This window comes from Rhinolophus sinicus, chromosome 14 (genome assembly GCF_057876585.1).
Source record: "Rhinolophus sinicus isolate RSI-liver-muscle chromosome 14, RSI-T2T, whole genome shotgun sequence".
NCBI classification, from domain to species: Eukaryota; Metazoa; Chordata; class Mammalia; order Chiroptera; family Rhinolophidae; genus Rhinolophus; species Rhinolophus sinicus.
Genome location: NC_142514.1, coordinates 148,239,326 through 148,249,311, shown reverse-complemented (window position 1 = coordinate 148,249,311; position 9,986 = coordinate 148,239,326). Strand labels below are relative to the sequence as shown.

General features: G+C 39.9%; 1 non-coding gene across 1 annotated transcript; it reads right to left on the bottom strand.

Moving 5' to 3' along the window:
* Positions 1-770: 770 nt before the first annotated feature.
* On the bottom strand, positions 771-877 carry LOC141572504 (U6 spliceosomal RNA). The gene has a single exon (XR_012497834.1). It is a non-coding gene; the product is annotated as a U6 spliceosomal RNA (small nuclear RNA).
* Positions 878-9,986: the final 9,109 nt, after the last annotated feature.

The window sequence follows — 9,986 nt, the reverse complement described above, 5'->3', positions numbered from 1 at the left end:
CCAGATCTTCCATGTACAAGCTGTGTGGCTTTGGTTAAGTTACTTAAAGCTTCTGCCTCCATTTCCTCATATATAAAATGGGATAATAATACTTCCTGTCAGGGTCATTGTGAGGTTTGAATGCAAAGGGCTGAGCAGTGCCTGACATAGCAAGTGGTAGGTAGATATACGAGGTCTGACCATTCAGTTCGCGAACTGATCCTAGAAAAAGTGCTACATGCCTCATTGCTGAATATCATTATGGTCACCTTTGAGGTACTCCCCTTGGGAAGCTGTGCACCGACACCAGCGCCTAGTCCACCCTTCAAAGCAATTTTGGAACTCTTTTTCTGGAATGGCCATCAGAGCTGTCATCGTATTACCCTTGATGTCCTGAATGTCATCAAAATGTCTTCCTTTCAATATTTCCTTTATCTTCGGGTAAAGAAAGAAGTCATTGGGGGCCAGATCAGGTGAATAGGGAGGGTGTTCCAATACAGCTATTTGTTTACTGGCTAAAAACTCCCTCACAGACAGTGCCCTGTGAGCTAGTGCATTGTCGTGATGTAAGAGCCATGAATTGTCAGCGAAATTCAGGTCGTTTTCGTCTAACTTTTTCAGGCAGCCTTTTCAGCACTTCCAAATAATAAACTTGGTTAACTGTTTGTCTAGTTGGTACAAATTCATAATGAATAATCCCTCTGATATAAAAAAAGTTAGCAACATCATTGCAACAAGTTCGCAGACGTAATTGTCAGACCTTGTATTTTGCCTATTCTTTTTAAAAAATTTTAAATATGGAATGCTTTACAAATTTTCCTGTCATCCTTGCCCTGGAGCCATGCTAATCTTCTCTGTGCCATTCCAGTTTTAGTATATGTGCTCCTGAACTGAGCACTGGTGTCTATTCTTATAAGACACTGCTAGTTAGTGTGTGTGTGTGTGTGTGTGTGTGTATGTGTGTGTGTGTGTATGATTTTGATAGAAACCCATGGACAGGATAGGTCAGAAGGGACTTCTTGGCGGGAGAGGTGATTGAGCTACTTGAGCGTCTGAGGTATGTTACTGGACATACCAGCAAGGTACCTACCGCCTGATTGTGGGTTGGCAGGATGCCTGAGAACAACTTTTAGGAAAAGCTGTTTTAGCCTGGGAAGGTGGCATAGGCTGTCACTGTCCAGTGTTAAGGCTTTGGCAGCCTCTTCAGATGGAGAGTTCTGTTGGCATGCCACACTCTGAGTGGAGCATTTGTATAACAGCTAATCCAGCCCCCGCAAAAGTGAGGCTGCCTAAAGTGACAAAAAGAAAAGATACATTTTGGGTGAGTTATCTGCAGTGAAGGAATTTTCCAGTCAGTGTTCACATTTGTCTTCATGTTTTCCCAGTTGAATTAGGATCTAAATAAGATTCACACATTGCAAGTGGTTGATATTTCTCTTTGCCTCTTCAATTAATATGTTCCCCAAGTATTTTTATCCCTTTACAATTCTTTTGTTGAAGAGACTAGGTTATTTCCTATTTTCTAATAGGACTGCACCCCAGTGATGTCATCTACCTTGCTCCTTTGTCCCCTATATTTCCTATAAAATTGCAGTAAGATCTAGTGACTATTTGTTTGCAAGAATACGTTGTGGGTGTTGTCCTGTGCTTCCATCAGCTGGCACATATTGACGGGTTGTCTCTTCTTGTGATGTAACAACAGCCATTGATAATCATTGCCTAGATCCATGATTTCACGTATGTGTTCGCAAAATGGTGGCATTCTCATTCTATCTTTCCTTCCTCATTTACTACATGGACAATTTCTAGGAAGAATTGTTTCCTCATCAACTGTTTGGTTACCTCGTGATATAATTTAATCAGGAAAAGCAGGTTCAATGCTTGATTCTTTCCCTGTGCTTACCAGCATTCAGATTCGTGAGTTGGGTTCCTTACATCCTCTAGAGGTGACCAGCGAGATTTTTTGTTTTATAATATCATTAGGAACCCATGAATCTAAACACAGTCCATGTGTTTCAATCCATTGCAGCTATTGTTCTCTCTGAGGCTCAGATTTTCCCATCTCTGACCCATGGGAATCTCTTTCCTGAATTGCTTCCCTAGTTCTGACAGGAGCATGTTCCCAGCGGTCATTGTTAGGTTCCTTGCTTTCTGGAAAGGAAAGCTATGCAAGCTTGGAAATAAAAATGTTTCTTTTTCTTTTTCTTTTTAAATTAAAATTTATTGGGTGACAACTGTTAGTAAAATTACATAGGTTTCAAGTGTACATTTCTATAATATATCATCTATATATCACATTGTATGTTCATCACCAGAGTCAGTTCTCCTTCCATCGCCATATATTTGATCCCCTTTACCCTCATCTACCACTCCCCTCCCTCCTTACCCTCTGGCAACCACTAAACTATTGTCTGTGAAAACAGCAAAAGAACAAGACAAACAAATGAAGAAAGAGAAATATTTCTAAAAGAGAAAACATGTTATAAGTATATACTGATGTTTTCAATTCAAACAGGATTATAGGGCTTTGTTCAACTTCTTATTTTGAATCTTTTGCTCTTGTGCTGAAAATCTTGGTTCTTAATGACACAGCATTATTGCTTATTTGCTTTATATTACACGGGGATGCCAAAAAAATGTATACAAGTGGACACTTTGGTCACTTTTGGTCAACCTTGCTCAAGCCGTATTTCGCCATAATCAGAAGTGTCTGGATGCTGATGGTAACCACTTGTAATTGCAGACATCAAGCGTGACTTGCGTTCATCTATTGTTATCGGTATATATTGAATATTACAATTTTAATACAGTTTTCCTTTCTTAAAATCTGTATACATTTTTTGGAACCTCTGTATACATTTTATTATATATATATATATTATATATATTTTATATATTAGATACATAATACATGTATATTTTTATTTAATATATATATTAAAACAATGCCAAAATATTATTATTATTTGCAGTTCTTACGTATATCTCACTAGAGACGCACAGTTGAATTACTGTATTTTCAAAGCATTTAAAATAATATATCTCTGCATCACTAAGCTTTCAACTCAATGTACAGTTAGATCCATTTATTTTATTTTACCTTTGACTTTAGGAATTTCCTTTTTCCATTGTGATTTAATGTTATTTATAATCACCTAAAACATTTTCATGGTTCTAAAGTAAAATATTAAAAACAAAGTCTTATTCAGAGAATTACAGATTCTATACCAAGCTCACCTTCCTTTTTTCTCCTTTCCCTTTAGCCAACAATTTCATTTACTTTATGGTTGATCCTTCCAAGTTTTTTTTTACATAAGCAAAATCATACATGAATATGTACTTGTATACTTACATCTCTCTCTGTTGGATGTGTGTATATATACACATTCTCTTAGATAAATGGTAGCTTACTAATATATATACTTCAGTCCACCTCCCCCCCAACTTATCATTATATTCTGGAGATCATTCCATAGTAATATATATTCCACATCCCTTTCTATAGTTGCATAGTACTTCACTATTTGAATGTACCAACAGGGGCCTCAACTAGTTCCTTGATGGACATTTGGGTTTTTGCTCTTACATAAACACGTGTTCATGCTTTTGTGATTCTGTCAGTATCTCTTTAGGACAGATTTCCTGAAAATAGACTTCCTGGGTCAAAGGGCCACAGTACCTGTATGATTTTGCTAGATATTGCCAAATTCACCTTCATAGGATTTATACCTTTTTGCATTCCTTCCAGCATTGATGGAAGTGTCTGTTTTTTCAAAGCCTGGCCAAAAGAGTGTTTGGCAGTCATTTGGATATTTGCCACTCTGATAGGTGAAAAGTGGTACATTAGTGTATTTTTATTTTGCCTTTTTCTTATGATGTGCACAATCAAGGCCATTTCACGTAGATAAAAGGCAGTTGTGTTCACTTTTCTGTATGCATCCCAAGCCTTTTTTATAGCATTATTGCTCTTTCATTCTTTCTTTTTAACGTTTTTTTCCTATATTAGAAGTTTCAACCCTTTATCTATGATAAAAGTTGAAAAATTTTCCCATTTGTTATTTGTATCTTTACTTTCCTTATGGTGTTTTTTGCTTTGCAAATCAAAATTGTTAGTTTTGGTATATTGACCTGAAATCTTGTTTAATTCCCTTATTAATTAGTAGATTTTTTTTGGATAGATATCTTACTTATACAATCAATTACTTCTTCCTTTCCAATCTTGATGCTTTTTTCTTGCTTTTCTGCATTGGTTGGGACCTTCGAGTAGACAGCCTTGATTTATTCCTGATTTTAGAGGAAAATGTTTCAGGTTTTACCGTTAAGTATGAGATTAGTTTTAGGTTTTTCATAGATACCTTTTAACAACTTAGTAGCTATGAAAATGTACCTTTCAGATTTCCAAGTGTCGGAAGCTTAAAGACCGAGAGCCCCAGCAGCTGCATTCTGGAATCCATTAGTTTCTTTGTGCTGAGGCCACATTTCCCAAAGTCTTCTTCCTGCCAATGCTTAGGACATGTGGAATTCCTCTGGTGGGTAACTGTGGCTTGAGGACTCCCTGATGGCTTTGTTTCTCTAGAAGCTGCACTGGAGTTTCAGATGCTCTACACCATCTGCTTTCTTCCCCTCCCCCTTCATCTGCTCATATTTGTATCATGATCTGACAAGTCTCTCTCGTTCTCTTCCAGGTCTTCTCCTTATTTCCTTTTACAAACATTTTCTCTAATAAACTTTCTTGCATGTCTAGTCCTGTCTTGGTGTCTGCTTCTCAAAGACCCATATTAACACAGAGATTAACGAATTCCTTTTCTATTCCTAGTTTGCTGAGAGGTGTTTTTCTCCTTAATTTTGAATAGGTATTGAATTTTGTGACAGGATTTTTCTTTATTTACTAAAATGATCATAATATTTTTCTCCTTTTTTATTGTTAATATGGTTACATTGAATACTTTTTGAAAGTTAAGCCAACCTTGCATTCCTGAGGTAAACCCTCAGGTTTTAGTTGGTCATGAAGTTTTATCTTTTTTTATATACTATTGTATCTTATTAGCAGTATTTTCTAGGATTTTATGTCTATGGGGGATATTGATCTGTAATGCCTAATGTCTTTATTTGTTTTTCTACTAAGGTTATTCCAGTCCCATAAAATGAGTTTGGAAGTGTTCTCTCTTCCTCTATTTTTAAAGAGTTTTTGTAAAATTGGCATTATTTCTTTTAAATGTCTTGATAGAATTCACCAGGACAGCCATCTGTGCCTGAGGTTTTCTTTGTTTTCTTCCTGCATATTTAGTCTTTATTTCTGGCATACATCATCGTCTGTGAGGACATTATTCTGTTCACTATTCTTTTTTCTTTTCTTAAAACAACTTTGTGTGGGATGCAAACACAATCCTTTTTTGTTGTTTATGTTTAAAGGGCATTAGTTCTCCTATTCACTTTGGCAGGGAGAGTGGGCCAGGATTTATAGCTCTAGAGTTCACTATTCTGTTGTTATTACCAAGTGTTCAAATATATGACTTATATTTTCTAACATCTATTGACTCAGCTAACCTCCCCCAGTTTTATTGGGAGTTTTTCTCTTCTTTTCCCCTAATGCCAGGTCCTACATAAATTAGATTATACTCCTAATAATTTCTATTCAGTGCAGGCCTTTGTCCCTAGGGCGCTCTTGTTAGTTCTGAGAGTTCATGGAACCCAGGCAGATCCAACATTCTCTGATCTTGTGCTCACAGACTGAAGCCTGCAAGGCCCCTGCTGGTTACGGCTGTTTTTTCCCAGATTGTAGTCACCTTTCTTAGGCATCTCTATTGGCAATTTGGGGTTCTCTGACTCTTAAGTTCAACATAAATCCTTTGTCTCTTCTTTGCTTCTCCCATCCACTTGCTGATGCCACATAGTCTGGATGATATTTGTGGTATTTTTTTTTTCCTTCTACTGCTCATATTTTGGGGCTAGTATTAATTCCTTATTTTGCGTTGGATGTTGTCTGCAGGATTTTGATTTTGCTGTCTTACTCCCGCTGTCTGTTTTGTGGGGTGATTCAAAAAGATTTTTTTAAAAAAATTACACGACCATTGCTGCCACCCTCCTAAAATCCCTGAGTGTCTCTGAAAATTTTTATGGTGGAAGTGGGGGTAAAGATGCACAGTTATATGAGCACTTTAGGAGCTTAGGCAATGTGTACAAACCACCAAGAGTCCTATTTGATTTTGAAAGTGTTAGGACTCTTGTGAGAAACTACAAAAGACCTTTAGAATTGATGGTGGTAAGCTCAGAATGCTAATAATAATAATACTTGCGAAATAAAAGTGGGAAGAAAAACAAGATGTTTCTCACTGAGCTCTCCTTGGTACTAGGTATTGTGTGACATCTTTTATATGAATTTTCTCAATTAAGTCTCTCAACCACCTTATACGGCAGATACTATTATCACCCCTACTTTATCACTTTTATCATAAGGCAAGTTGTATCACTTCTACTTTACAGTATTGAAAATGAGGCATAGAGTGGTTTGTAACTTTTTCATAGTCACATAGATCTCTTAGACTTTGAAGCTGGTGCTTGTAGCCATTCTATCATACCACCTCCCACTTCCTTGTGCATGTACACTAGTGGGGAAAGGGGCACAGATGGTCAGGGAATCACTCTAAAGTCGGTATCTGAATTCATGCTTGAGTCATGGAGATGGCAGCACGTGCCTAGCCTTAATGACTTGTTCTGAGGATATAATGTAATACTCTCCCCTTCCCCACACACAAGAAAACTTTTGAAAGAGTATCATAAGAAAGTGGCAACTCAGCAGTCCAATGGTAGGAAGAGAGGGCCCTCCCCAGTCAGGCAGGGCAGCCACAGTGGATGTGTCAATAATGGCGTGGCCAGTGGTAGAAGCTTCAGTGGAGGTCACCAAATGACGGACGAGAAGTTGGCCTCTGTGGCAGCATCAGGAAAGCTTCACCTTCTCTGAATGAGAAAATATGAGCCAGCCTTCTATACTGGAGGGAAGGTAGGAGGTTCAGGGCTTTGGCTTCGAAGTGATTCTCTTGAGAAACTGAGGCCATTGGTGGTAATTGCTACCCAGAGGCAATAAGTATGGTGGTTCCCACAGGAACTTCAACATGTTATTTTATTTCTTTTTGCCTCCATTGCCTGAGTTGTAAAATGGAACAGTGGTAACACATGCTTCATTGTGTTGCTGGTGGGATTAAATGAGTCAATACATGTAAAGCACTTAGAATGATTCCTTGTGCCCTATAAGTCTCTATGTATGTTCCTTCCAATTATAATCCATCCTTCTTATTGGCAGATTCTGTATTTGCAAATTTGCCTACTGGCTAAAATTTATTTGTAACCCCAACATCAATAGTCATGGTGTTTTCATGTCATTTGTGCAGAGTGGAGAAGCATTTCAGTTGCCTGATGTCACGTTCCCCTCCGAGGTTAAGTTGTTGCTCTGTTTTCATACTATAAACAAGTGTCCTCTCCACAATCTATTTAGTGCCATGTTTTCTTTTGCATTTTTGTGCCTTTTCTTGGTGATTTCACTGTCTAAAATGCCTGACAAGCGTAGTGCTGAAGTGCTGTCTACTGTTCCTAAGCACAGGAAGGCTGCAATGTGCCTTACAGGGAAAATATGCAAGAAAGGCAGTGCCACATGGACCTCGTCGCCGCTCTGCATTGCTAGCTAACAAAGCCAGAATGCAGCAGAGTCATCATGACCCTGTGACAGCCTGGCAAGTTGGCACAACACTGTGATGCAATTGCAATGGCACATGACAAGAACATTATACCATGACAAAACAGGACTAGGCACCAACACAATTCCACACCATGCAATTATAACTAGGCACTACACCTCGCACTACACCTCGCACGACCACCATGCCGTAACAGAGATTATAATGTAACCACCTGAGAATCACTGACGGCACTTATCATGGTATAATCACACCCATAGCATGATATTGCAATGCTCTAACAATACTCCAGCATCTTGCAAAGCTCTAACCACATAGTATCTGTTTTGACTAACTTCCTGGGTGGGGTCTCATCAGCTCAGAGTTTAGATACTTTGGGGGATCTTTAAGCCCAGCCCAGAAGCACCACTGATGTAAACATCTGAAGGAATTCTCTCTGGCTGCTCCCTCCCTTGTACTGTTGGTTGACATGCGTGCCTTCTCTGTGAGTGTGAGGACGGAAGTCATTTCGTCTTCACCTTTGTATCTCTCAGCACTTAATATGGCACCTGGCTCAGAGTGAGTGTAAATGAGGAAAAGGCTGGTGGTGAGTGTGGTATTGAGTTAAAGAAATCCAATGACATTGAGGGAATACTGTGCGCATCACAGGTCCAGAAGGTACCTCAGACTAGATTCAATCAATGTTTCACCGAGTTTACTCATCCTGGTATTCGTTTTTGCCATATTTGTGTATTACTGGTTATTAGTTCAATATCTTTAAATGTACTCATTAAAAATATACAAATTATGTATACAAATATACAAATTAGAAAGAAAACAAAAAGCCCAAAGAATTGAGCTCCCTCACCGTGTCTCTCTGTGGGAGTTTTCCAGCTGTTGGCCTCTGGGCCCTGCTCGGTGTGAGAGGGCGGCATTTCACGTGCTGCAGATGACCAGGTGAAGCCTGGGACAATCTGTGCCCCCTGAACAATGCAGGGCTCCACGGATTTGGGGGCATCAGCCTGAGCCGGTGGGGTCTTTGGGGCTGTGTGTGACCCAGGCTGGGGAAGCGGTCACCTCAGGGAGAGTAGGAGACTTAAATCAACCCTCTGGGCCTTCCTGGGGCTCTTGTAATTTGCCTGGCAGGGGCTATAATCCTGGAACTATTCTGTGTTTCCAGTACCACCCTAACTAACATTTATTGAGTTAACGCGTCCTACTTTCTGTTTTTAATTTTCATAGCAATTGGGTGAGATTGGTACTTTTCATTGCCCCTAGTTTGACATTTGGGAAACTGAGGCTTGGAGTGGTTATAAGTGGCACAAGATCACACAGCTAGTAAGAAGTGAATCCAGAGTTCAACCATAGGCTGGCAGCTCTGCAGCTGCAGAGTCTGGGCCCCTGACCATTAGACTCAACTCCCTCTCTAAACTGTTTCCCCTCGTATCTTGCTGCCCAGTGTGGCCAGCAGGCACAAGTAGGCATGGATCACTAGAGTTGGGATGATGTCCGCTCACCCTCTTTGCTTGGACAAAGCCATTCTCTGAGGGTTTGGAGAAGCTAGTTGGTGAGCCTTGGAGCATCTGGAAGCCAGTGGTCAGCTGAGATGTGTGGCCCTCTGTTCCTAAATATGTCTGGGGGCCCAGCCAGAGCTGCACCATAAGGTGCTAAAGAGATATGATGGGACTTACGCTCAGGCATATATAATGACTAACAGGAGGTAGGATATGGCTAATTCTATTGCCAGTACTTTGCTTAATTAAATGACACTCCCAGAGATGTGTAGTGGTAATTACTTCTTCTCTGTCACATCCCCCTTTTCTCCTGCTAATTTACTCCTGGCGCCCACCTAAAATTCAAGGCCTGCCATGGCTGGCTAGCTCTCAATCTACAACCCTCTTCATCTCGCTGACTAGCTGGGATGTTGTCCTGGTTTGGAGCACAGAGAGGTAGGCTCCTGAATGTGGGGTCCCCCTGGAGATGGTGAACAGAGATATTTACCCTAAAATATAAGCTCATTAATACTACATAGGAATCAAGTAGATGTACACACATATTCACAGAAGCCCTGTTCACGACAGCCAGAAGGTGGAAATTACCCAGATGGGCAGCATGGACGCGTGTATACACACAATGTGGTAGGTCCACACGATGGGATATTATTTGGCCACAAAAGGAAATGAAATATGGACATATGCTATCGTGTGGATGAACCTCAAAAAGGTTATGCTAAGTATTAGAAAGTAGACTCAAAATATTGCATGATTCCATTTATATGAACTACCCCGTAGAGGCAAACCCATAGAGACAGGTGCAGACTGGTGGTGGCCAGGGGCT